Genomic DNA, 23,198 nt, shown 5'->3' on the forward strand with positions numbered 1-23,198 from the left:
GTCTTAACAATCTTGTCCTTAGCGTAGGAAGAAAAATATTGGGCACTGAAAGTAGTCAGAGGGTTTCAAAGGAATACTTGAGTAGAGATTTAAATGTATTAAAAGCATTTGGCATTAGAGGCCTGAGCAGGGATGAGAGATTGGAAGTTTTTAATTGGTAGTGTCTAGAGTATTTCAATAGGAGTATTGTAGCAGTAGCTGATCTCTGTGACATCAAATAGCTAAATTTTCATTAAGTGACAGAATGCATCATATCATCATCATCATCACCATTTATTTATATAGCGCCAATAATTCCGCAGCACTGTACAGAGAACTCACTCACATCAGTCCCTGCCCCATTGGGGCTTACAGTCTTAATTCCCTAACACACACACACACAGACAGACAGACTAGGGTCAATTTTAATAGCAGCCAATTAACCTACCATATAAAAAAAGAAAAAGAAGGGGCGCAGTTTCCAACAATATTATTTATTATTCCATTGGAATGAAATATATAAAACAAATAAAATATGAGTTAATACTCTATAGATCCAACTGCACTTCAGGCGCAGTGGAAAAACTCTTAATAACAAATGTTACATACTAATTGGCATTCTCATTCTCAGAAGTTAGATTAACTAGCAATTGAATGCATCCGGAGATAGAATTAGTAGATGTAGATATCCGCTGCAGTAAGTAAGACACTGGGAATCTTATACCATAGAAAAATAAGTCAGTCTTTTGTGTAGGCATAAAGAAATTCCCTTAAACTTTTTCAGATATTCAGCAGCCCAATCAGCATGTAAGTATACGCTGAAACAATATTAGAACAAGTGGATATCTTCTATAATGAAGCGGAAGTATGCAGTCTAATAATCAAAGGAAAAGACGCTGTCCTGGTCTTACTATGTAGTTGACGGCCAAGTGTAAATGAAATAAACGTACAGTCCAACTGCATCAGCAGTAATAGATGATTTTTGTTGAACAATCATACACTCTTCATGGCCCGTATAGACATCTGCACGGAGGCAATAGAAATATAGATCCGCTTTATCCACTTAGTCCACTTACTTGAATTGCAGCTTGATACCCCGGGGTATAGATAGAGAATGCCAGACTTAATGTGTTCGTAGAGTCAGATAGAGATATCCTGACGCGTTTCTCCGTATCAGTCACGGTTTCATCAGAGGAGTATTGCTAATGGTTTTCCAGATGCCATTTAAAGCCGGCCCGAGTGTCACATGACACCATCCGGCCAATCAAGAAATAATGATTCCAATCGTTAATAAGCTTCCAAGCTGTGTGTAGCTGAAGCTAAATAGATGCATACAAAACAGCTGCTCAAATTAAGCTACAAAGCAGCAATCACAGATGGCCCAAATGTAATAAACATCCCATGTGGGCCTACAAAATGATAATAATCAATGTATGCATACTGCATTAACAGCTATGTACACTTAAACATAATAATTAGTAATAAATAAATAAATAAAAGTCTTGAGCCACAAAATCACATCTTAGTCCCAACAATGTATTGTTGTGGGACAATCTAAAAAATTATATAATTCCAAATGGGGTGCCCTCAGTCTAGAAGTTGCAGACGGTCTCCCATCCAGGTGGCGACCCTACTTGGATTTGCTTAGCTTTTAAACCATCTAAGTAGCACTAACGATGGACCAAGTGGGCCACTGATAAAATATTTGCAAAGAAACACAGTATTGAATATATGCATGAAAAAGTCAAAAATAAAATCATGCATATATAAGGAATATAAAATATAAAATACTGTAAGTCTACCTCGAGATGTATGTGAGTAAACAATTGACAACATGTAATAACAATATAGGCTGGGAAATAATAAAACAACATGCATATATTCAATACTGTGTTTCTTTGCAAATATTTTATCAGTGGCCCACTTGGTCCATCGTTAGTGCTACTTAGATGGTTTAAAAGCTAAGCAAATCCAAGTAGGGTCGCCACCTGGATGGGAGACCGTCTGCAACTTCTAGACTGAGGGCACCCCATTTGGAATTATATAATTTTTTAGATTGTCCCACAACAATACATTGTTGGGACTAAGATGTGATTTTGTGGCTCAAGACTTTTATTTATTTATTTATTACTAATTATTATGTTTAAGTGTATATAGCTGTTAATGCAGTATGCATACATTGATTATTATCATTTTGTAGGCCCACATGGGATGTTTATTACATTTGGGCCATCTGTGATTGCTGCTTTGTAGCTTAATTTGAGCAGCTGTTTTGTATGCATCTATTTAGCTTCAGCTACACACAGCTTGGAAGCTTATTAACGATTGGAATCATTATTTCTTGATTGGCCGGATGGTGTCATGTGACACTCGGGCCGGCTTTAAATGGCATCTGGAAAACCATTAGCAATACTCCTCTGATGAAACCGTGACTGATACGGAGAAACGCGTCAGGATATCTCTATCTGACTCTACGAACACATTAAGTCTGGCATTCTCTATCTATACCCCGGGGTATCAAGCTGCAATTCAAGTAAGTGGACTAAGTGGATAAAGCGGATCTATATTTCTATTGCCTCCGTGCAGATGTCTATACGGGCCATGAAGAGTGTATGATTGTTCAACAAAAATCATCTATTACTGCTGATGCAGTTGGACTGTACGTTTATTTCATTTACACTTGGCCGTCAACTACATAGTAAGACCAGGACAGCGTCTTTTCCTTTGATTATTAGACTGCATACTTCCGCTTCATTATAGAAGATATCCACTTGTTCTAATATTGTTTCAGCGTATACTTACATGCCGATTGGGCTGCTGAATATCTGAAAAAGTTTAAGGGAATTTCTTTATGCCTACACAAAAGACTGACTGTTATTTTTCTATGGTATAAGATTCCCAGTGTCTTACTTACTGCAGTGGATATCTACATCTACTAATTCTATCTCCGGATGCATTCAATTGCTAGTTAATCTAACTTCTGAGAATGAGAATGCCAATTAGTGTGTAACATTTGTTATTAAGAGTTTTTCCACTGCGCCTGAAGTGCAGTTGGATCTATAGAGTATTAACTCATATTTTATTTGTTTTATATATTTCATTCCAATGGAATAATAAATAATATTGTTGGAAACTGCGCCCCTTCTTTTTCTTTTTTTATATGTTATATTGACAGTTTGGATATCTGTTTTAGGGAGCTGCGATCCATCATTATATGCCATTTTTTATGATTCTTAGCGCCTGAGTAACCCTTGTGTATATGTGGAATTAACCTACCAGTATGTTTTTGGAGTGTGGGAGGAAACTGGAGCACCCTGAGGAAACCCACGCAAACACAGGGAGAACATACAAACTCCTCACAGATAAGGCCATGAATGGGAATTGATCTCATGATCCCAGTGCTGTAAGGCAGAAAGGCTAACCACTTAGCCACCGTGCTGCCCACCATACAGAAAAACTGGAAGTACAGCCAAGATTTCATCAAAGTAGCATTTAGTAACAGGAAAAGCACCACCACTAACAACTTCTGGAGTAAAAAGTGTAAGTGCACCAACGTGCTACACAACATGTTTCTATTCTACTGGGGAATTGACAATTAGCAGCAGGTGATTGGACATGCAAGCCTCTCAAAGAACTGACTGCATCAATTTTGTCCCCAAGAGTATACCCACGGAGGGGTACGGTCTCACGATCAGGTGGTTGTACTAAGGAATGAGAGCACAATCCCTTTCTATTTCTCTTCAGCAGGCACAGTAGAGAATGTTGTGTTAGTTAGTGCAACTGATTCACTGCTGTTCTCTCCTATGTCTCTGCTCTAGTGATTTGAATACAGATAAAAGAAGGAGGAGACATCTAATTAGTACTTCTTTTTCATCTTCTTCAGAGATTTTATAAAGAAGAGAAGATTTCCTGTCTCTGACAGCGATTCATTTCCATCTCAGGTCTCTCTTCATTTGAAGGAAAAACATCAGATTGGCAGCAAACCTTGTATAAGGGTCACTAACAATGTTCCCATAAATTCCTTAGTTCTATTTTGGGTTAAATTTGGAATAATTTTGTGCACAGATGCTCTCTGGCCCCGACATATGAAGAGAATCTTTGCATTCATACAGATCTTTCTGAGGAAGAACCTGTCCCTGGTACCTCAACTGATCCTCCATCAGTGGAATGGGAGCCTGAGACAACATCCCTGTCTTTTACTCTTGTGAATGAGGAAAATTAAGATGCATTCAAGTATTTGATATTTCTAGCTTTTTGATTTTAGCCTTCAGGTGTCATCTATAGGACAAATTAGCTTTGTGAGGTTATATTGGTAAACTTGATATTCAGGCGCTACTGGCCCTAGATTTTGACCTAGCTGTAGTAGCTTTAGTGGGTTTATTTCCAGCAAATATAGGAAGACCTCCAGCTATAATAGCTTTAGTGGGTAAAATGTAAAGACAGAAACTAACCAGTCCTTCTGCAATATCCAGTTTAAATGATTAGATATTGTAGACCCTCTCCATTGCAACTAATATATATTGTGCGAGGTGGCTTACATCAGCTGACTTATCCAACCTTCTGCGTAAGGCACTTGATTACCCTGACCTAGAGAATTTAGATCCATTTAGACTGCCTTGTGGCCAGGAAATAGTTTTCAGACATCAGGAGGCAATAATATATTCAAACAGCCATTTCAGTGGGAGGGTCAGTACAGAAGGTGTTTGGTACTGTCCCAAGTTTTTTAATCGGGGCCTGAAAATATCCAACCCAGAAAAGACCTTCCATGGTTCATAAAGAAGACCTGCTGAAAAACATTCCTCTTAAACAGCTAATACATATGGTAGTTGTTATGGGTTAGAAAGAAATGAACGTTCTGAGAGAGGGGACATATAAGCACTCCGTTCCAAAACAAATAAAATATAACTTTTATTGATGGTCTTTAAAATATATTACATCTTACCAGATTAGATTTCGATGAAATATTAAAACCAAATCTAGAAATATTTATGTGAAATCCCACAAAAGACATGTGAAAGTTTGAAATGAAAACATTGTACCCGTTGATGGGAGACTTTGCCTCAAGAGGGTCTAAATAAGGAAGCTATCTTATTCCTATAATTGTATCAAATGCTCTAACAAATCCAAATCGGGTTGTTAGACGACCTCACTAGGCAACATACCACTCAATGCAGCCCGGCTGTATTTTGTTGTGTAGAAATGGAGCCACAAAAGTGTGTACTGAACTAAAAACTCACAGGGATTATATATTCCATATCATTGTGTTATATGAATAGTTAACCTCCTATAATCTTCATATACGCTCTGTCACTCTCACCGAAGTGTTCTTTCCTTTGTTTCCTGTATGATTGTTCATCAGTTTGTATCAATAAAACAATGAAATTGATGGTGACTTAGAAGGAATTTTTTTTTATTTGTTGTAGATCATATGTTGAACAGTAGGATACTATGTGATTATTTAATAGAATTTGCCTACACTCACACAACATGTGCTAATGATTATTCTGCCCAACAGCATTCCATATATACATTTTCTTATGTTTGCCGGAAATAAACTACAGTGCGTGTGTGTCTATATAGCACCCCTTTACTATAAGTTTAAATAAAGTTGGGCTGGAAAACCTTATGGATACGCTGTTAGACAATATCTGACATAGCTAATCAGTATCACAATCTCCTATTTATTGTAGGAGACCCTGCACAAATTCGGATCCTCCTGCACAGTCCATTTGTAATAGGTTTGCATTCTCTTTATTGCTCCCAATATTACATGAATCTTAAACGCTGATGGCTCTTAATCTACCATGCCCCTTTCAGGTCTAACACTGTATAGGCAACTCTGGATCTTCCGATCCGTAACTACTCAGGATGCCAGACATGTATCCGGGGAGAGATTAAGTATTCAGCCGGTACAGGCGGCAAATTAGTCATAAGTGTCTCCGACTTCTCGGGTACAAGTGTCATGAGTGACGCTTCCCCCGACGTATGTTTCACCCAAACGCTTCTTCAAAAGGGAATCCAACACAATGAAGTGCTATGGTCTCCCATTGTGAGGGGATAAAAATTGGGTCTCCCTCCCTCTCATGAAATTTTCCTTCCAAAATTATTCATATCCACTAAAAACATTGCAATGGGCAATTGGATGCTGCTATCGAGTTAGCACTAGCTCACAGGAAAACAGAGATAGTCCCTGCCTCTCAGAAGGGATGAATCAGCCATTCATTTCCAATCAGAAAAACAGTGGTTTCTTGCAGACCAGTGCTCAATTTAAAGAAGTTCAATGCGTTCATATGCCCAAAGACCTTCCCCAATCTTCCTATTATTCTTATTAAGTATTTTTACTCCATCAAAACAGATTGAAAAGAAGCATTTGATTCAATACTGACAAGTCCCACAAGCGACTTCTGAGATTTTGCTTGTGAAGCCATTTATACCAATGGACGATCATGGTGTTTGGTGTGTCCATAGTTCCTTACACCATTATAAGAATGATAAAAGCCAGTAGCGGAACTACTACCATTGTAAGTGTTGCATCGGCAACGGTGCCAGGAGGTTAAGGGAACCATAGTCAATGCACACTCTGCAACAGCGGTAGTTAGTAATAGTGTATGCAGGCATTAATAGTAGTGGGTGCAGGTAGTTCTGCCATTGCTTGCATCCACTATTATGTCACAGGTTTATACCAAGATTTATTCCTATAAGCCAGGGAAACATTACTATCTATTCCTTACAAAATGTGGGTAGCAGGCTTGATACTGACCTAGTCCATGATTCTTTATTACTGGCTACAAAAACATTGCAATAAGAGTCACTTAGACAAAAATCAAATCCTGTATGATGCAGTGTTATGGGAATTTACAATTTGATCTACCACTCTTCTCTGTAAAACCAGATTATCATTAGTTTTAGAATTTCTTACATTTAAATTCCAGAAATAGGTGGCTGTTTCCATACTAAAAATATATGATTTGACCTTAAAATTCATTTTCCCTGACATTTCCTTCCAAATGTTCTACTTACGGTTGCTGAGGAGGTGGCTTCTCTGTCTAGGCCATTAAGATCGTGATATTCATCAACTTGGGATATAGATTGTCTATTGTCATACCCCTCAACTAGTGATAACAACTCATTAATTGCGCCAATAATGCAGAATATGTTAGAAAGTTATCCATTAAACTGACCTGCAGTTTGGCATTAGCAGATAAAGGTTCAGACCTCAGATCAGCACACAGCATTGCTGGAACTTTATCTGAACAAAAATAATCTTAACGCTAGTTTGTGTGCAATGCCCTTACTGTATATTGCCTATGTGAATCCGCCCATTCCCCACCCCGTTCACTCCCCTGAATCATAGGCTGCAGTAAGTGTCTGGGCGCTCAGAGATGACTTGGACGTGGCGGTGTTCTTTTGTGTACTGTCCGGTTCTGAGCATGCGCCGTGTATTTTGGGCTATTCACGGGATAAGCTCCTTATTGACTCAAGCTCATTAATGTAACTGAAAATACCAATAGTTCAAATTTTGCCAGTATAGACGTGTTACAGCTCACAAACACAAGACTTCTTAATTTATGTGTGTGTCCTCAGTAAAAGATGGATGCATCTGAGCAGATCAGAAGCATGAATGGGTGAATTGGAGTGTTTCCCAAATTCAGTCCTGATTTTTCTTCCTACAGTGTTGACAAGTATGCAAACTGTTGTGAACATAGGGAAGTTACAGTTATTTATAAGGGATGAATCATAACTGCAGTGTAAATGTGTTATATCAAATGAATCCATTGATAAGTTCAGCTACGAAAGTGAAAAATGTGAATGCAAAAAAGTCTGATGTAAATGTATTTGATGGCTTTGCACATTCTAGTGTGAGAAGACAGGAGTGTCACCTGTGGCAGCTTCAAATAGCTCTTGCTGTGAGATATATCCTGACACAAGTTCGTTTTTGGACTCCTGAATAGACTTTGTGGGGCTGGTCACAGCTGGACATCCTTGCATTTCTATTCATAGAAAAATGAGCTTCCAAGGAAAATGCCTTCAATGTTCACATTTTGGGAAATCCGGATGGCACTCCATACTGAGGAGCAGAAATCACACCAGGGTTGTGAATGACAGGTACGGGTGGTATCCATGAACAGCTAAAATCACATATCTTTTGGAAAAGGTATGTCACAGTGTCAAAATTTCATCATGCTTGGTATCAAAAGATGGACAAAGTCATAGGGGATTTATTAATGATAAAATTGTTTCTGTGTGACGCTCCTCAGAAAAGTTAGGTCACATAGTAAAATTGGTTAGCAAATCAGGCAACATGCAAATGGTGATTGAAAAAAGTGTCACAGGCCACAACCCCTGGGGGTAGAAAGAGGTGTGAAAGTGTCTTTAAAAGGCTGAGACCAGGAATAGCAAATTGTCAGACTTTTTTGGGAAATCAATTCACATTGATAAGTTGTCCATCTTCCTAGCCAATTTCCCATGGCACAGATTATGCAACTCAAGTAAGTGCTTTTCTGAATGTAACCCCTTGTATCTTAAACTGTTTTGCTTGTGTATGTCAATCTATTAATTGTTTATTCATTATTTTTTATATCTGTATGCCCTGTACTTTTGTATATTAAATCTATAATTTAATATGTTGTGTCCTTGATACTCTAATGAATCCATTAGCCTGTTAAGAAGAAATAGCTTGACCAAGTTAACCCTTTGAATGCCAGTGTGTGATTTGTTGATACATTTGATTAACAAGCTGTGTGTGCTTGCATTTACATTTGTTTAACAGTCTGGAGGTATGAAGGGTTAACCCTTTGCTTGCAGGTGTGGGTCTTGCTAGTCTGTGGATAGCTAGAAGCCTTGTGTGCCAGTGTGGGACAGTATATTGGGGTCCTATTGCCCGAATTCAATAGGTGGTGGCAAACCTGAAGTGTGTGAGGTGTGAGCACTGTTTGGGGGCTATAACCTGTGTGATAGATAAAGAGAGACTGCGAGCTGGAATCGTGTGACCTCATACATTCGTGACACAAACATACAAATATCACACTTAACACATGCACCTTACATACTATAAAATCATGAAGGAATGATCTGATACCATGGGGTATATTTACTAAACTGCGGGTTTGAAAAAGTGGAGATGTTGCCTATAGCAACCAATCAAATTCTGTCATTTTGCAGAGTGCACTAAGTAAATGAAAGCTAGAATCTGATTGGTTGCTATAGGCATCATCTCCACTTTTCCAAACCCGCAGTTTAGTAAATCTAGCCCCATGTGTGGTCCTTTGTCCTGACTAGTATGGGCAAGTGAGATCAGATGGCCCCCCTCAAATGCATAAATGTTTTACACAATTGTACACATGGAGTGGACACTGCAAATAATGAAGTTTGGCGCCAACTTGTCTCAGTTTAAATGAAATTAAACTTTATTGCAGTACCTTTTAATCAAGTGCAATAAACCAAACAATTGCAATGGTGTACAAACATAGAAATACCTATATTTTCAACCACCAGATTATATACCAGTCTCTGCCACTACTGCTGGGAGCAGTAGTTCCACAGACACACACACTGGTTTGCAGCTTTTCCTCAGCTCACCAGATCTGCATGCATACTCTTGGTACTATCACAGCTTCTGCAAGACATCCCAATATCCAGGGACTCTACTTTTAGTAAGGTACCATTATCCCCTCATCTAGTGACACTTGTGCAATGCAATCACCATCCCCTATTCCAGCCACTCTCCAAATAGCCACACTGTGCCATGTAGCGAACACCTCTCTCCAAGGGTATGTCTGATGCAAGGGGCTTTTGATTCTCTCTCTCACTGTTTTTTCCCTGTGGTGCCAGTAGCTGTCTGCCATTCATGCTGTTGGGTACCCCTGAAAGTGGGGATTCTCCCTTCTGGTCACTTTTGCTGGGCTTTACTTGATGGGACCTTTTACCTCTGTACAATATCAATGGCCCTTGTGGCAGCCACCACGCACCCCGCTCCCATCATGTTGGGGGTATCGTAAGCTATGGGGGACCATAATGTGGTTCTTCACCCCCCTAATGGAGTCATACATTGGTGCACTTGTGGCCTCTGCCATGCAGCCCCTTCTTGCCGGAGACCTGGGACCACAAATCTATCTTCCCAGGTCCCTGCACACACTCCACACTAAGTGCAGAGAAAACAGAGTCTTTAGAGACCCTGGTCCCCCACATAAGCTTTGAGTGGCTAAGCTTCACCCACATGGTGAAGTGACAGTCCATGTCACTGCCTGCTTCTCACCCCTGTCATGCCCTCCCAGTGACCTCATCTGCCATTCCCGGGAGGCATTCGCTGGAGGCGTTACAGAATCATGATAATTATTAGGAGTACCAGTCAGTGTGACATATACTGCAGTTGGTATTTCATGTCTGAATATTTAATGGTGCCAAGAAGTGTAGAAATGATTAATGATGAATAACGTTGTTATTATTCAGTTTCGCGCAAAAGAAAAATTCATAAATAACAACCACAGTATTAGATCCTTTCAACAAGGTTAGATTCATTTCTCAAAACTTAATAATTATTTTGATATGTGCTAGCGAAGAATGATATGGTCTGCATTACCATTTTTATACATCTGAACAGATTTGCTTACTGAGAAAATGATTTCTCCCCAGAACCCCAAGCTTAATTTTTAGAAATGAAACGTAACATGACAACTTGCTGCAAGGGCAGAAAGTTGCAGATATTTAGTATTTAGCTAACTGTAAACATTTAATTCATTTTAGATATATTATTCTTCTCACTAGCACATAGCCTTTGATATAGAATTGGGCAACAACAAATAGTAGAATGCGGGGAAGCAAAGGGGCTTCTTCAAACACCCCTGATGTTGGTTATTGGGGTAATAGTTACAGTCAGAATTATTGGCACCTTTCATGAAATTGGGCAAAATCAATCATATAAAATAAACAATACATATAATGATTCAAATGTTCCTCAAAAATGTTGTGGGCAGCACTGTGGCCTAGTGGTTAGCACATCTGCCTCACAGCACTGGAGTCATGAGTTTGATTCCTGACCATGGCCTTATCTGTGTGGAGTTTGTATGTTCTCCCTGTGTTTGCATGGGTTTCCTCTGGGTGCTCCGGTTTCCTCCCACACTCCAAAAACCTACTGGTAGGTTAATTGGCTGCAATCAAAAATTGACCCTAGTCTGTCTGTCTGTGTGTGAGTGTCTATAGTAGGGAATTTAGACTGTAAGCTCCAATGGGGCAGGGACTGATGTGAATGAATTCTCTGTACAGCGCTGTGGAATTAGTGGCACTATATAAATAAATGATGATGATGATGATGATGTTAGGAGAAATTGTCTGTTGTTTTATTTTCAGAATAGTGTATTCTTTCCAAAACATATGGGGCAAAATTATTCTCACCCCTAAAGAATATTTTAAATAACACCAAAGTAATTTGCATCTTAGTGCAAAAAATATATTCTTTTTATTGCTGTTAGTCTCCTATCCTGTTTCACTGGGGTATAAATATGAGGTTACACACACGTAAAATCCCTTTGCCATCCATCAACATGGCTGAAATCAAATAGTTGGCAACTCAAATGAAACAGAAGGGTCCTGCACAGATTAGGGGATGGTTATAAAAAAAGATTAGTAGTCAGTTGAAATAACAGTTAAGCACAATCAGGGCCATAATAAAAAAGCAAAAAAAGCATGAAACAGTTGAAAATTTTCCAGGAAGAGGACACATGAGCATACTGCCCCCACGTGAGAAGTATAGTAAGAGAGGCAAAGACAATCTCAAAACACAGTATCAAACACCACCTCCATGACCAGAAGAGTTTTGAAAGAGTTCCACAACAAGAGTTACTTTCCTAGCAGCGAAACACAAAATGCAGAGCTTAAACTTTGCAAAATGTCATATAAACTACAAATAGAATCGTGTGATGTGGTCAGATGAGACAAAAATGTAACTTTTTGGCCATGCACACAAAAGTACTGCATACAAAGAACCTGGTACCCACTATCATATATGGTGGTGGATCATTGAATGCTTTGGAGCTGTTTTGCTACTAGTGGTCCCAGGGCTTTTGTGAAAATCAGTGGTATGGAGATTTTAGGCCACAATCTGTCTGCCTCTGCCAGAGGGCTAAAAACTTGGCCATTGGTGGACCTTTCAGGAAGATAATGACCCCAAACACACATCAAAATAATTTATTTATATAGCACCACTGATTCCGCAGCGCTGTATAGAGAACTCACTCACATCAGTCCCTGCCCCATTGGAGCTTACAGTCTAAATTCCCTAACACACACACACAGAGAGAGACTAGGGTCAATTTTGATAGCAGGTAATTAACCTACGAGTATGTTTTTGGAGTGTGGGAGGAAACCAGAGCACCCGGAGGAAACCCAATCAAACATGGGGAGAACATACAAACTCCACACAGATAAGGTCATGGTTGGGAATTGAACTCATGACCCCAGTGCTGTGGGGCAGAAGTGCTAACCACTTAGCCACCATGCTGCCCCTGTAATGATCATTTGTGTGAATTCTACCTCCCACCCCCCACAGTACCTTAAAATGCTAACCCTGCAGCCATGCACCTGAGCCTAGTGTTCATAATATGGAGGGGCAGATGACAGATGATTTTATTCAGAGAAATCAGCATAAATGAACAGTGGCCTCTCTAAATGGAAATACAGAGCTGCATCTGCTGGCTGCTTTATGTATAGTCATTTGAAAAAGAAAGTACACCCGATTTCAAATGTGTTTTATCATGTCAAGGCATAATTAGCAATCATTTAGTTTTCACCAAGCCCTAAGATTTTATCTAATCTCACATAATCAATAACCCATAACAGCTTTTAGTTTGTCATTATTTATTCAACAAAAAATAAGCCAACATGTAGAATACCTATGTGGAAAAGTAAATACACTCTCACTACTGCTTCGATATCAATAAAGAAGGACATTTGAGCCCGGTGCTGCTAATCAGGAGCACGTCATTATCTGATCCTCAGGAAGTACCTCTATAAAAACACAGAACCTTCTGCAGTATTTGTGTTAACAACTTGCCAAGGATAAAGAACATCTGCAATGATCTCAGAGAAGCAATTGTTGCTGCTCATCAATCTGAAGAGGGTTATAAGTAGAGATGGTCACTGACCCCCGTGTTTTGGTTTTGGATTCGGTTTTGGATCTGGATTACCGTCGTGTTTTGGTTTTGGTTTTGCAAAACCGCCATTGCGTGTTTTGGTTTTGGTTTTGGTTTTGTTTGGTTTTGTTTTGCTATTTTGTTGGAAAATCCATGTTTTTGTGCCTAAAACAACCCAATTTAGTGCTCCAACTGTTTTAGAGATAAGTAATCTAATTGTTGAGGTAATAAATCATCCAAAAAAACTGTTTAATTCTTCGTTGGTAGGCCTTCATTTATTCTACACACAAAACAGATTGTCTTCCTCTCCATCTATGCATATTGGCAATGCAGCCATCGTCTTTGGATGTATATTACACCCTACACTTATAGTTAAATATGTAAAGAAATGGAAAAAGACAGTTTGCTTTCTGTCTCTATAGGCCCCCCTTCACTTTTATAAAATACCAAAAAATCCAGCCGTTATAGACTGTACAATATTAATTGACATGGAGAAAGCCAGTTTGGTTTCCGTCTCTCTAGGCCCCCCTCCACTTGTATAAAATACCAAAAAATCCAGCCGTTATAGACTGTACAATATTAATTGACATGGAGAAAGCCAGTTTGGTTTCTGTCTCTCTAGGCCCCCCTCCACTTGTATAAAATACTAATAAATTTAGCCGTTATATACTACACAATATAAATTGAAATGGACAAAGGCAGTTTGGTATCTGTCTGCATCAGATCCTCTCTCCACTAGGAGTAAAATAGAAAACTATTCAGCCGTTATATAATCTAGAATATAAATAGAAATTGAGAACGGCAATTTGGTATCTGTCTGCATCATAATCATCAACATCATCATTAGCGCCCTCGTCGCCTACACAAATCTCTCCCTCATCCTCTTCTAATTCCAAAGTGGCATCCTCAATTTGGGTATCACCGGCTACACTCTGGCTATTAAGGCACACATCAGCAGAATGCTCATGATTAGACATCCCACTGTTGGATGGACTCTCCACAGGGATTGTTGTCATTTGTGAATCAGAGCAAATATTCTCCTGTAATGCCTCACTGTTATCTTGCAGCTCGGCTTTGACGCGTAACAGTAGTTGTGCACCAATTGTAGGCTGGGTAACTTTTTGGGATCTGCCACTAATAGCCAAAGGTGAAGGCCTCATTCTCTCTTTGCCACTGCGTGTGTAGAATGGCATGCTTGCAATTTTTTTTTTATCGTCACTTAACTTTTGCTCAGTTACACTTCTTTTTCGCTTCAATACAGTAAATTTTTTTTTTGTTTTTGTTTTTTGCACTAATTTTCAAAACACTCTGTTGTTTGACATCGCCTTGGCCAGATGACGTACTGGGAACACTAACATCAGGACTGGTGACAGAACCTGGTTGCTAATTCAGATCATATGTGGACTGCTTTGAATCCATTCTGAGCGCAAACCACTGGGGAGTGCTAAAAATTATTTGGTAGATACTGCTGACAGATATGACTTTTGACAGCCAGAAATATTAATGCACAATTAGGGAGGACACCCCAAAAGCACTGAGGAGTGCTAAAAATTATTTAGTAGATACTGCTGACAGATATGACTTTTGACAGCCAGAAATATTAATGCACAATTAGGGAGGACACCCCAAAAGCACTGAGGAGTGCTAAAAATTATTTAGTAGATACTGCTGACAGATATTACTTTTGACAGCCAGAAATATTAATGCACAATTAGGGAGGACACCCCAAAAGCACTGAGGAGTGCTTAAAATTATTTAGTAGATACTGCTGACAGAAATGACTTTTGACAGCCAGAAATATTAATGCACAATTAGGGAGGATACCCCAAAAGCACTGAGGAGTGCTAAAAATTATTTAGTAGATACTGCTGACAGATATGACTTTTGACAGCCAGAAATATTAATGCACAATTATGGGGGACACCCCAAAAGCGCTGGGGAGTGCCAAATATTAAGAAAAAATAATAAACCTCTATCCTCCTCTCTGCACTAGCGATTTTGGTTAGAGCAATTGCAAGAACAATATTGTATTCTCTGTCCCTGCTCTAATTAGCCTATGACTACACCCTGCTCTCTCCCTCTGTCAAATGGCGATGGATTGCTGTGGAGGCGTGTATTTATAAAGTTGAAGTATCGCGAGAACCGAGCCCTGAGATCCGACGATGTCACGATGACGTTCGGCCTCGATTTGGATTCGGAACGGGCGGGAGAGTACCGAGCTGCTCAGCTCGGTACTCGGATACCCAAAGTTCGGGTGGGTTCGGTTCTCGGAGAACCGGACCCGCCCATCTCTAGTTATAAGGTCATTTCCAAACAATTTGAAGTGCATCATACTACAGTGAAAACTTTTATTTACAAACGAAAAGCATTAAAAACAGTTGCCAATCTTCCCATAAATGGACATCCAGCAATTTAAATGCCTCTGTCAACATGGTAAATTTTAAAGTTCAGTTTGGGTTAGGTTTTCAAAGTTACATATGAAAATGGAACGCAAGACTTCTCAAACAATGCCTACTGGACAGATGAGCACAAAAAACAAACACTATCACAAGAACTTCATTCCAGCTCTCAAGTATAGTGGTGCAGGGGTTGTGTTTTTTGGGGATGTCTTGCAGCTACATGACCTGGACACCTCACAATTATCATTATTATTATTATTGATTTGTAAGGCCCCACTGAATCCCTGTTATGGAATCTGATGGATATAGGACTCTAGGACTAACCCTAATTGATGCTAGCAAACCCAGAGGTGCGGAGTCTAACGAGTTCCCCGGTATTCACCAAGAACCATGTCATCTTGTGATACCATTGGTTAGTTATACACTAGAAATCACCCTTTAAACAAAAATAGGGGTGGAGGAAACAGGATTTTAAATTAAGAACGAGTTTACCTACCATGTTTTTCCTGGCGTGGAAGGCAAGAGGGGTGCCACGGGTGTATTAGCATAGGGCTGCCTTAAACCTCCAAGTCATTCGGTTATTTGTGTTCAAAAAGGGGAGGGGGGACAGACACACCAATAGTGTACAAATGCCACCTGTATAGCAATTCAATGATAGCTAGGATCTCAAGCCCTTGTATGTTGTCATCCAATAAATGGTCATGTCTACATTTGATTTTTACATCCATTGTAATATTTTATTATTTTTATGAAGGCTATCTTATTTTTACATCTTAATTTTAACAATTTATTTAATCTTCTGTTACCCACATTTTATTTTTGTGTAGATCCTTTTTTTTAAAAAAAAGAAAATGGTAATTTTTTCATCTTTTAGCAAGCAATGCAATAAATAAATAAACTGACACCTAGGGGTAAATGTATGAAGCTCCGATTTTTTCAACTCGCCGGAAATCGGCGACTTTGCATTGAAAATTTAAAGCGGCAATGGCTTGTAAAGGCAAACTTGCCTTTACAAGCCATCGCTGCTTTTAAATTTTACCTGATTTTCTGATTTTCATGATAAAAGATAGTGCCGAATAGCATTCAACATTGAAAAATACATAGTCCATGAATTCTATCAAAACACCAAAACCATGTATTGAACCATGTACTGTATCACTACTGTTTAACCATGTAATGTGCAATTATAAACATTTCCACTTTGCGTTTTCTACCACATGTAAAAATCAATAAACCAGGAAGTTCACAGAATTAATTTAAAGATATGATGAATATATATATTAATTTAAAAAAATGCTATTTGCATATTTTTATCTGTGTGTTCTATTCTAATGTAGCAATAATAAGATGAACCGTTCTGTTCACGTTGAAGTATTATATGTGTTGCTTTGAATGTAATCCATTTAAAATGTATAACTTATTGTTTTTATTTCCAAAGAATATTAACATTTTCGAATAAATAAATATATGTATTTATATTTATTGCTGATGTTTTTATTGTTTTAATGTTAATTAATGCTCCTATCCTGATTATTCATTGTATTTAATGGAATGTCAAAGTATGTAAAGACAATAAACACAACTTATATTTTACCTTTTGAGAAATCAATCTTTTCTCTTTTTTTTTTAATATGTCAGGTCACATTGTGCCAATGGTACTCATTAAAGAGAAAAGTTAATAATTGTAGTACATTGTCACGCCAACAAAGCATTTAACAATGCCAGTCTTCACAAATATCTTTATTTGGTGGACCAGATTGAAATACTGTCTGTATTTGCATGCAACATTTACCTTACACTCAAATGCAACCATTTTTTATCCAAGATTTAAACTGCATTCCTTTGTCTGACCTTGCTATTAAGTAGGCAAGAGTCAACTAATGCTAATACAAACACATTTACCTCTCAGTTTTTATTGTGCCCTGTAAGTTCAGACAATAGACTGAAGGCTAATAATTCATGTTAGAAACAATGCACTGACAACTTCATGCCCAACCCAAAAGATAATTTAATGATAAATGTAAGTTTATGCTTGTTACAGTAAACACTTTGTATGCGTTTGAAATATTTACTCTAAGAAAGATAAAAAAACAGTTGTGCTTTTGCTGAAATGGAGGCATTGGGCTATATTTGAAGTTAGAATAACATTTATTTAACTTAACTTAACTAATAATATAAAATATAAATATATATAAAGAACGGCAACTAGAATGGTGCATGGGCTACACCCAAAAATTTACCTGGAAAGACTAAAAGATCTTAATATAGTTTGGAGGAAAGAAGGGAAAGGGGGGACATGGTATAAACTTTCAAATATATCAAGGGTTTTGCGTAATATTAAAAGAGGGTTTGAAAACCACTCAAAAGTCATCATAATTGTTCTGGCAGTGGTTTAAAGAATTTTAAAGCTATTGATAAATCAGAAAATAAATGGAGACGGTGAGATTGTGCTGTATCCCTTGCTAAATGTGAGATGAACTGGATATATAGGTTAGGTACATTAGCTCTAGAGGGACTCAATCAGGATTTCGAGCTTAAGTGGTTCTTAACAGAAGATTGAATTTTACTTATATAATTATATGTAATATTCATTTTATTGTATTTTATTTTATCTATTTATAGTTTTATTTGTGTTTATTATTTGTGTTTATTATATTAGTCTTTATGCAATAATATATATATATATATATATTGTGATTGTACTATATATTGTGATTATATTTATATATATATATATATATATATATATAGATATAGATATATAGATTTTGATAGTTATTGGAAGATATTTATAGCGGTGTGAGAGATCTCTGTAGGAGAAGTCATCAGCAAAGAAAGGTGATGTCTCGGGAGCATTGGTGTCTCTATAGGAGGAATTCACATTGATCTATTACCCTGTAGTAAGTGAACTATATGAGGTCGGGACTGGAAGAGTCCTGAAGCTGATAAGAACTTTCCACATGTTCATTAATTCATTTATTAACCCTATAGTGGACTAATTGGTGCTTGTCAGTTCCTTCTTTGTTGTAGGCTAGGAATGGGATCCGACATCTTTCTGATCCTAAAGGTTTAAAGATAACAAACCCCCGAACCATAGCCAAACTCTTTGCTAAGTATTATGAGAGCCTTTATAACCTTAAAAATTACCCTACAGTCCTGCAACCCACACCAACCCATATTCAGGACTTTCTCCATCAACTTAACCGCCCTTCATTGGTCGCTGATGCCTTACAATCACTGAATAGCCCCTGGACCCCTCAGGAAATATTTGCTGTGATAAAAAACCTCCCCAAATGTAAGGCACAGGGTCCGGATGGTTACATTAATAACTTATATGTTACTTTTAAGAAGGATATTGTCCCCATATTGGTTGAACTATATAATGCAGGCACTGCCCATTTGTGCTTCTAGCATTTCCCAGAGGAAATGTTAGAAGCACAAGTAGTGACAATCCCGAAACCAGGCAAAGATACAACTGACTGTCATAATTACAGGCCAATTGCTCTTCTCAATACTGATTTGAAGTTCTACGCTAAATTAATTGCTATCAGGCTTGGCCCTCTCATTCCTGACCTGGTCCACCCCGATCAAGTGGGTTTTGTCATGGGGCGCCAAGCTTCTGATAACATGAGAAGAGTTTTTAAACATTGTGGAGTATGCTTCAAGATCCCAGGAAGAGCTGTTGATGCTTTCCCTGGACGATGAGAAGGCATTCAACAGACTCCATTGGATCTATATGTGGCAGGTGTTGTTGAAATTTGGTCCTACTGGCAGTATATTAAGGGCGATCCTTGCACTTTATGACAGCCCGCCTGCCAAGGTGTTTAGTAATGGATTCCTCTTTGACAAGTTTGCCATCTTTAATGGCACCAGACAGGGTTGCCCTTTATCCTTCCTTATGTATATATTGGCCATTGAACCACTTGCATAACGCATATGCCACTCTAATGACTACAAAGGTTTCAACCTCCGGGGCACCGATCATGGTCTCTGCTTATTTGCAGACGATGTACTTCTCCTTGTGTCCAGCCCGGAGACCTCACTATTGGACTTACACAAAATTTTAACTGAATATAGCCAGGCGTCATATTATAAATTAAACACTTCCAAAACTGAAGCCCTCCCTCTTAATCTCGTGCCAGATTCTCTGATACGCCTGAAAGCCCGCTTTAAATACGCCTGGAAAGAACATTAACTTTCCTATTTGGGAATATTCATCCCGGCCAACATTTCTAAAGTGTTTGATATCAATTATCTGCCTTTGATCACCCAATCAGTTTATCAACCACGTGGATGGGATATGAGGTCTTCTGGCTGGGTAAAGTGGCCATGTTCAAAATGATGTTGCTCCCTAAACTCATGTATGTTTTAAGAACAATCCCATATCCGCTCCCAAAAGGTACATGTATGCGCTACACTCCCTTATGCTTAAACATATCTAGGGGGGCAAACCCTCTCAACTATCCTGTACCCGTACGGTCCTACCCAGAAGGCAAGGGGGACTTGCCCTACCTAATCTGGTAAAATATCAAGATGCATGTATAGTATCTCAGATCTGTGATTGGGGTCTTCCAGTTCACTGCAAGCCCTGAGTAGACCTTGAACGTGCCCTCCACCCTTCCTTTCCCATAGCTGAACTGATTTGGTTCCCTGTTTCCCTGAGACCACATCCCCCCAACCCTCCTCCTCAATCCGGGACGCACTCCGAGTTTGGGATTGAACAGTAGGAGCCTCCTGATTTTGTACCCCCAACCAGTAATGTTTCTCTCTCTAGTGTTTCCACACTTATCCCTGACCTTGACCTCTCTGGTTGGCTCTCTGAGAGCTTTTGCTCTTTGACACATTTATTTGACGCTGAGGGTCTTTGCTCCTTTGCTCAACTGCAGAATAGATTTGGTCTTCCCTCTAAAGATTTTTACAAATACCTGCGGCTGCGGCATTGGATCACTGACCATCTGAGTCGGTCCTGCCCATTCAGCATCCCTCCGCCCCTCCTCTACTCTAAATTGACTAGAGGCAACAATAAAGGAGGAATTGCATTCTGGTATACGTATCTCACCACTCTGCCTGTTATGACTAAGCATATCAATATATATATATATATATATATATATATATATATATATATATATATATATATATATCTCCAACCCAATGGGATCAAATATATAGTAATTTATCTAAAATATCGAAATGTACTAACCACATAGAAATGTTTATGAAGCTTTTGTGTAGGACCTATTTGACCCCGTCCCGCTTGCACCAGATATGGCATTCCCACTCCCAGCTTTGTTGGCGCCACTGTGGAGCTGTTGGAAATATTTTCCATGTATTCTGGTCCTCTCCAGTAGTTCAGCCGATTTGGGCAGAAGTTTTTCAACTGGCTGGAAAAGTTACTAATTTGCAACTACCTCCATCTCCACTCATTGCCCTCCTCCAACTGTTCCCTGAACAAAATACCAAAATACCATAGGTATGTGTGGGGCCATATCCTTATTGCAGGTAGAGCAGCCATTGCACAACAGTGGAAGCAATCCTCCCCTCCCTCCATTCGCAAAATTGTAGCTAAAATTCACTTTATTTATGAGATGGAGACATATTAGGTTCCCTACTCTATGGCACCATCCTCACCCTTAGTCAAGTGGATGTCCTGGCACGAGTTCACCACTGAGGGAGAGGGTTCTAAGTTGTTACGCTCATCAGATTTGTCGACCATTGCTACCCTTGACCCTCCAGCATAACATCTCTAAGTTCCCCTTTGAGATATGTAAGAGTTTGGTTGTAACCTAGTTATGTGCCTGAAATAGGCCTTCTATATGAACACTCATGCATTAATACCACTCCATATTTTAATTGTACATGTCTTGTGTTATGTCTGCTCCCCACTATGTACCTCTTCCTATTCCCTTTCTTTTTTCTGTTCTTTCTTTAATTCTGTTAAGAGATGTGTTATGTCACCCTACAAATCTGTTAAAATTAACTATTCTTAAATCAATTACATAATATTTCTAAATATTGTTTTATTCACTACACTCAGTGGGCCTGAGTCATTAAGGAGAGCAAGGCAAAAAAGGAGTTTGATCTGGGACAAACCATGTTACAATGCAAGGGGTGCAAATTAGTTTATTATTTTGCACATACCGTAAGTTAAATACTGGCTGTTTTTTCATGTAGCACACAAATACTTGATAACTTTATTTTTACACTGAAATTTGAAGTTGATCTAGGACATGCTCTATCCCAACTACAAATCCGTCCCTACATTTTAAATGTACCTCCCACTCCGATGCAACATGGTTTTGCCGTGGTGCAAAGTTACTCCATTTTTATGCTTTGCTCTCCTTAATGACTCAGGCCCAGTATGTTTAAAGTATGAATTCACATTTATTCAATAGTTCTTATTGAATATAACATATCCGCCACAGCCCACGTCATTGATAAATCAACAAAGTGAACTTTCTTGGCAAAGACAGGACAGGCAGTGAAAGATTTTTTTTTCTGCAACTTCGGATAATTTCAGAAAACTGCAGGAAGCACCATATTGGGTGATGGGTGGCACATTTAAAACCTGTCCAACATTATTCGAGTAAATAATATACACCATTCACGGCTTCTAGCAACCACTATAAAAGGTGGTAGGGTGATATCCCTTAAGGTCAGTGCAAACAAATTCAGAGGAACTGCTCAGAGATTAATTTGTATATGAAACAAGGTATTGCCCTCAAAAAAAAAGATTCAAAGAGCGGGATTATGATTCTAATGAGGTTGAAAACAATTTTCTAGAAATCAGAAATATGGATAGACAGTTGTTGCTCTCTTACAAACAAAAAGATATACATTATGATGGAAAGAGAGGTCATAAGTCTTAGATTCTGTTTATTACACAATATAATAGCTCAGTGAGTAAGTTAAAAAAGACTTTATGAAAACACTGGCACATTCTGCTTAAGGACGAATGTTTGAAGGATATACCACAGGTTAAACAAAAGATAGTATTACCATTGCAAAAATTGTTATGGATGTAAAAACATCTATACTGCATTATGTGTGGTTAAGAAAGATTCTTTTTCTTCCTCAACGGGAAAAGAAAAACATTTAAAGTAAGAGGTAGGATCACATGCAAAACAAAAGTGGTGATTTACTTATTGAATTGCCTGTGTGGTTTTCCGTATGTAGGGAGGACAAAGAGAAAAAACTTAAAGTGAGGATATATGAGCATATACAAAATATACAACTAGGTATTTTATCTAAAAGTGTTTGGGCACACTTCAGCAAGGTACATAATAGGAATCATAGGGCCCTGAATTTTATGGGAATTCAAAGAGTGGTACAATCTTGGAGGGGAGGACATTTTGAGAAAGCAATTTCACACGAAAAAGCAAAATGGATTTTTAATCTGCATACTCTTACACCAGAAGGTTTGAACATTCAGTCTGATTTGGGTTCAGTCTTAGATTTATCAAGTTGTTTACTGCACTTTGTCATAATTTATTTATTTCCTCTCTTTTCTTTTCTTTTGAAGATTGCAGATACATGGACTCCTCCTGCTTTTTTCTACTAGTTAGTCAATAAGATTATATGTATAAGTCCTTGAAGGAAGGAAAGCATCGGTAATTGATACTTCTGAGACCCCATGCTAAACACGTGACAGTAAACCAGAAGTGAGAGTAACGCTGAGCGGAACTGCATGCTT

This window comes from Mixophyes fleayi, chromosome 5 (assembly GCF_038048845.1).
Source record: "Mixophyes fleayi isolate aMixFle1 chromosome 5, aMixFle1.hap1, whole genome shotgun sequence".
Taxonomy (NCBI): Eukaryota; Metazoa; Chordata; class Amphibia; order Anura; family Limnodynastidae; genus Mixophyes; species Mixophyes fleayi.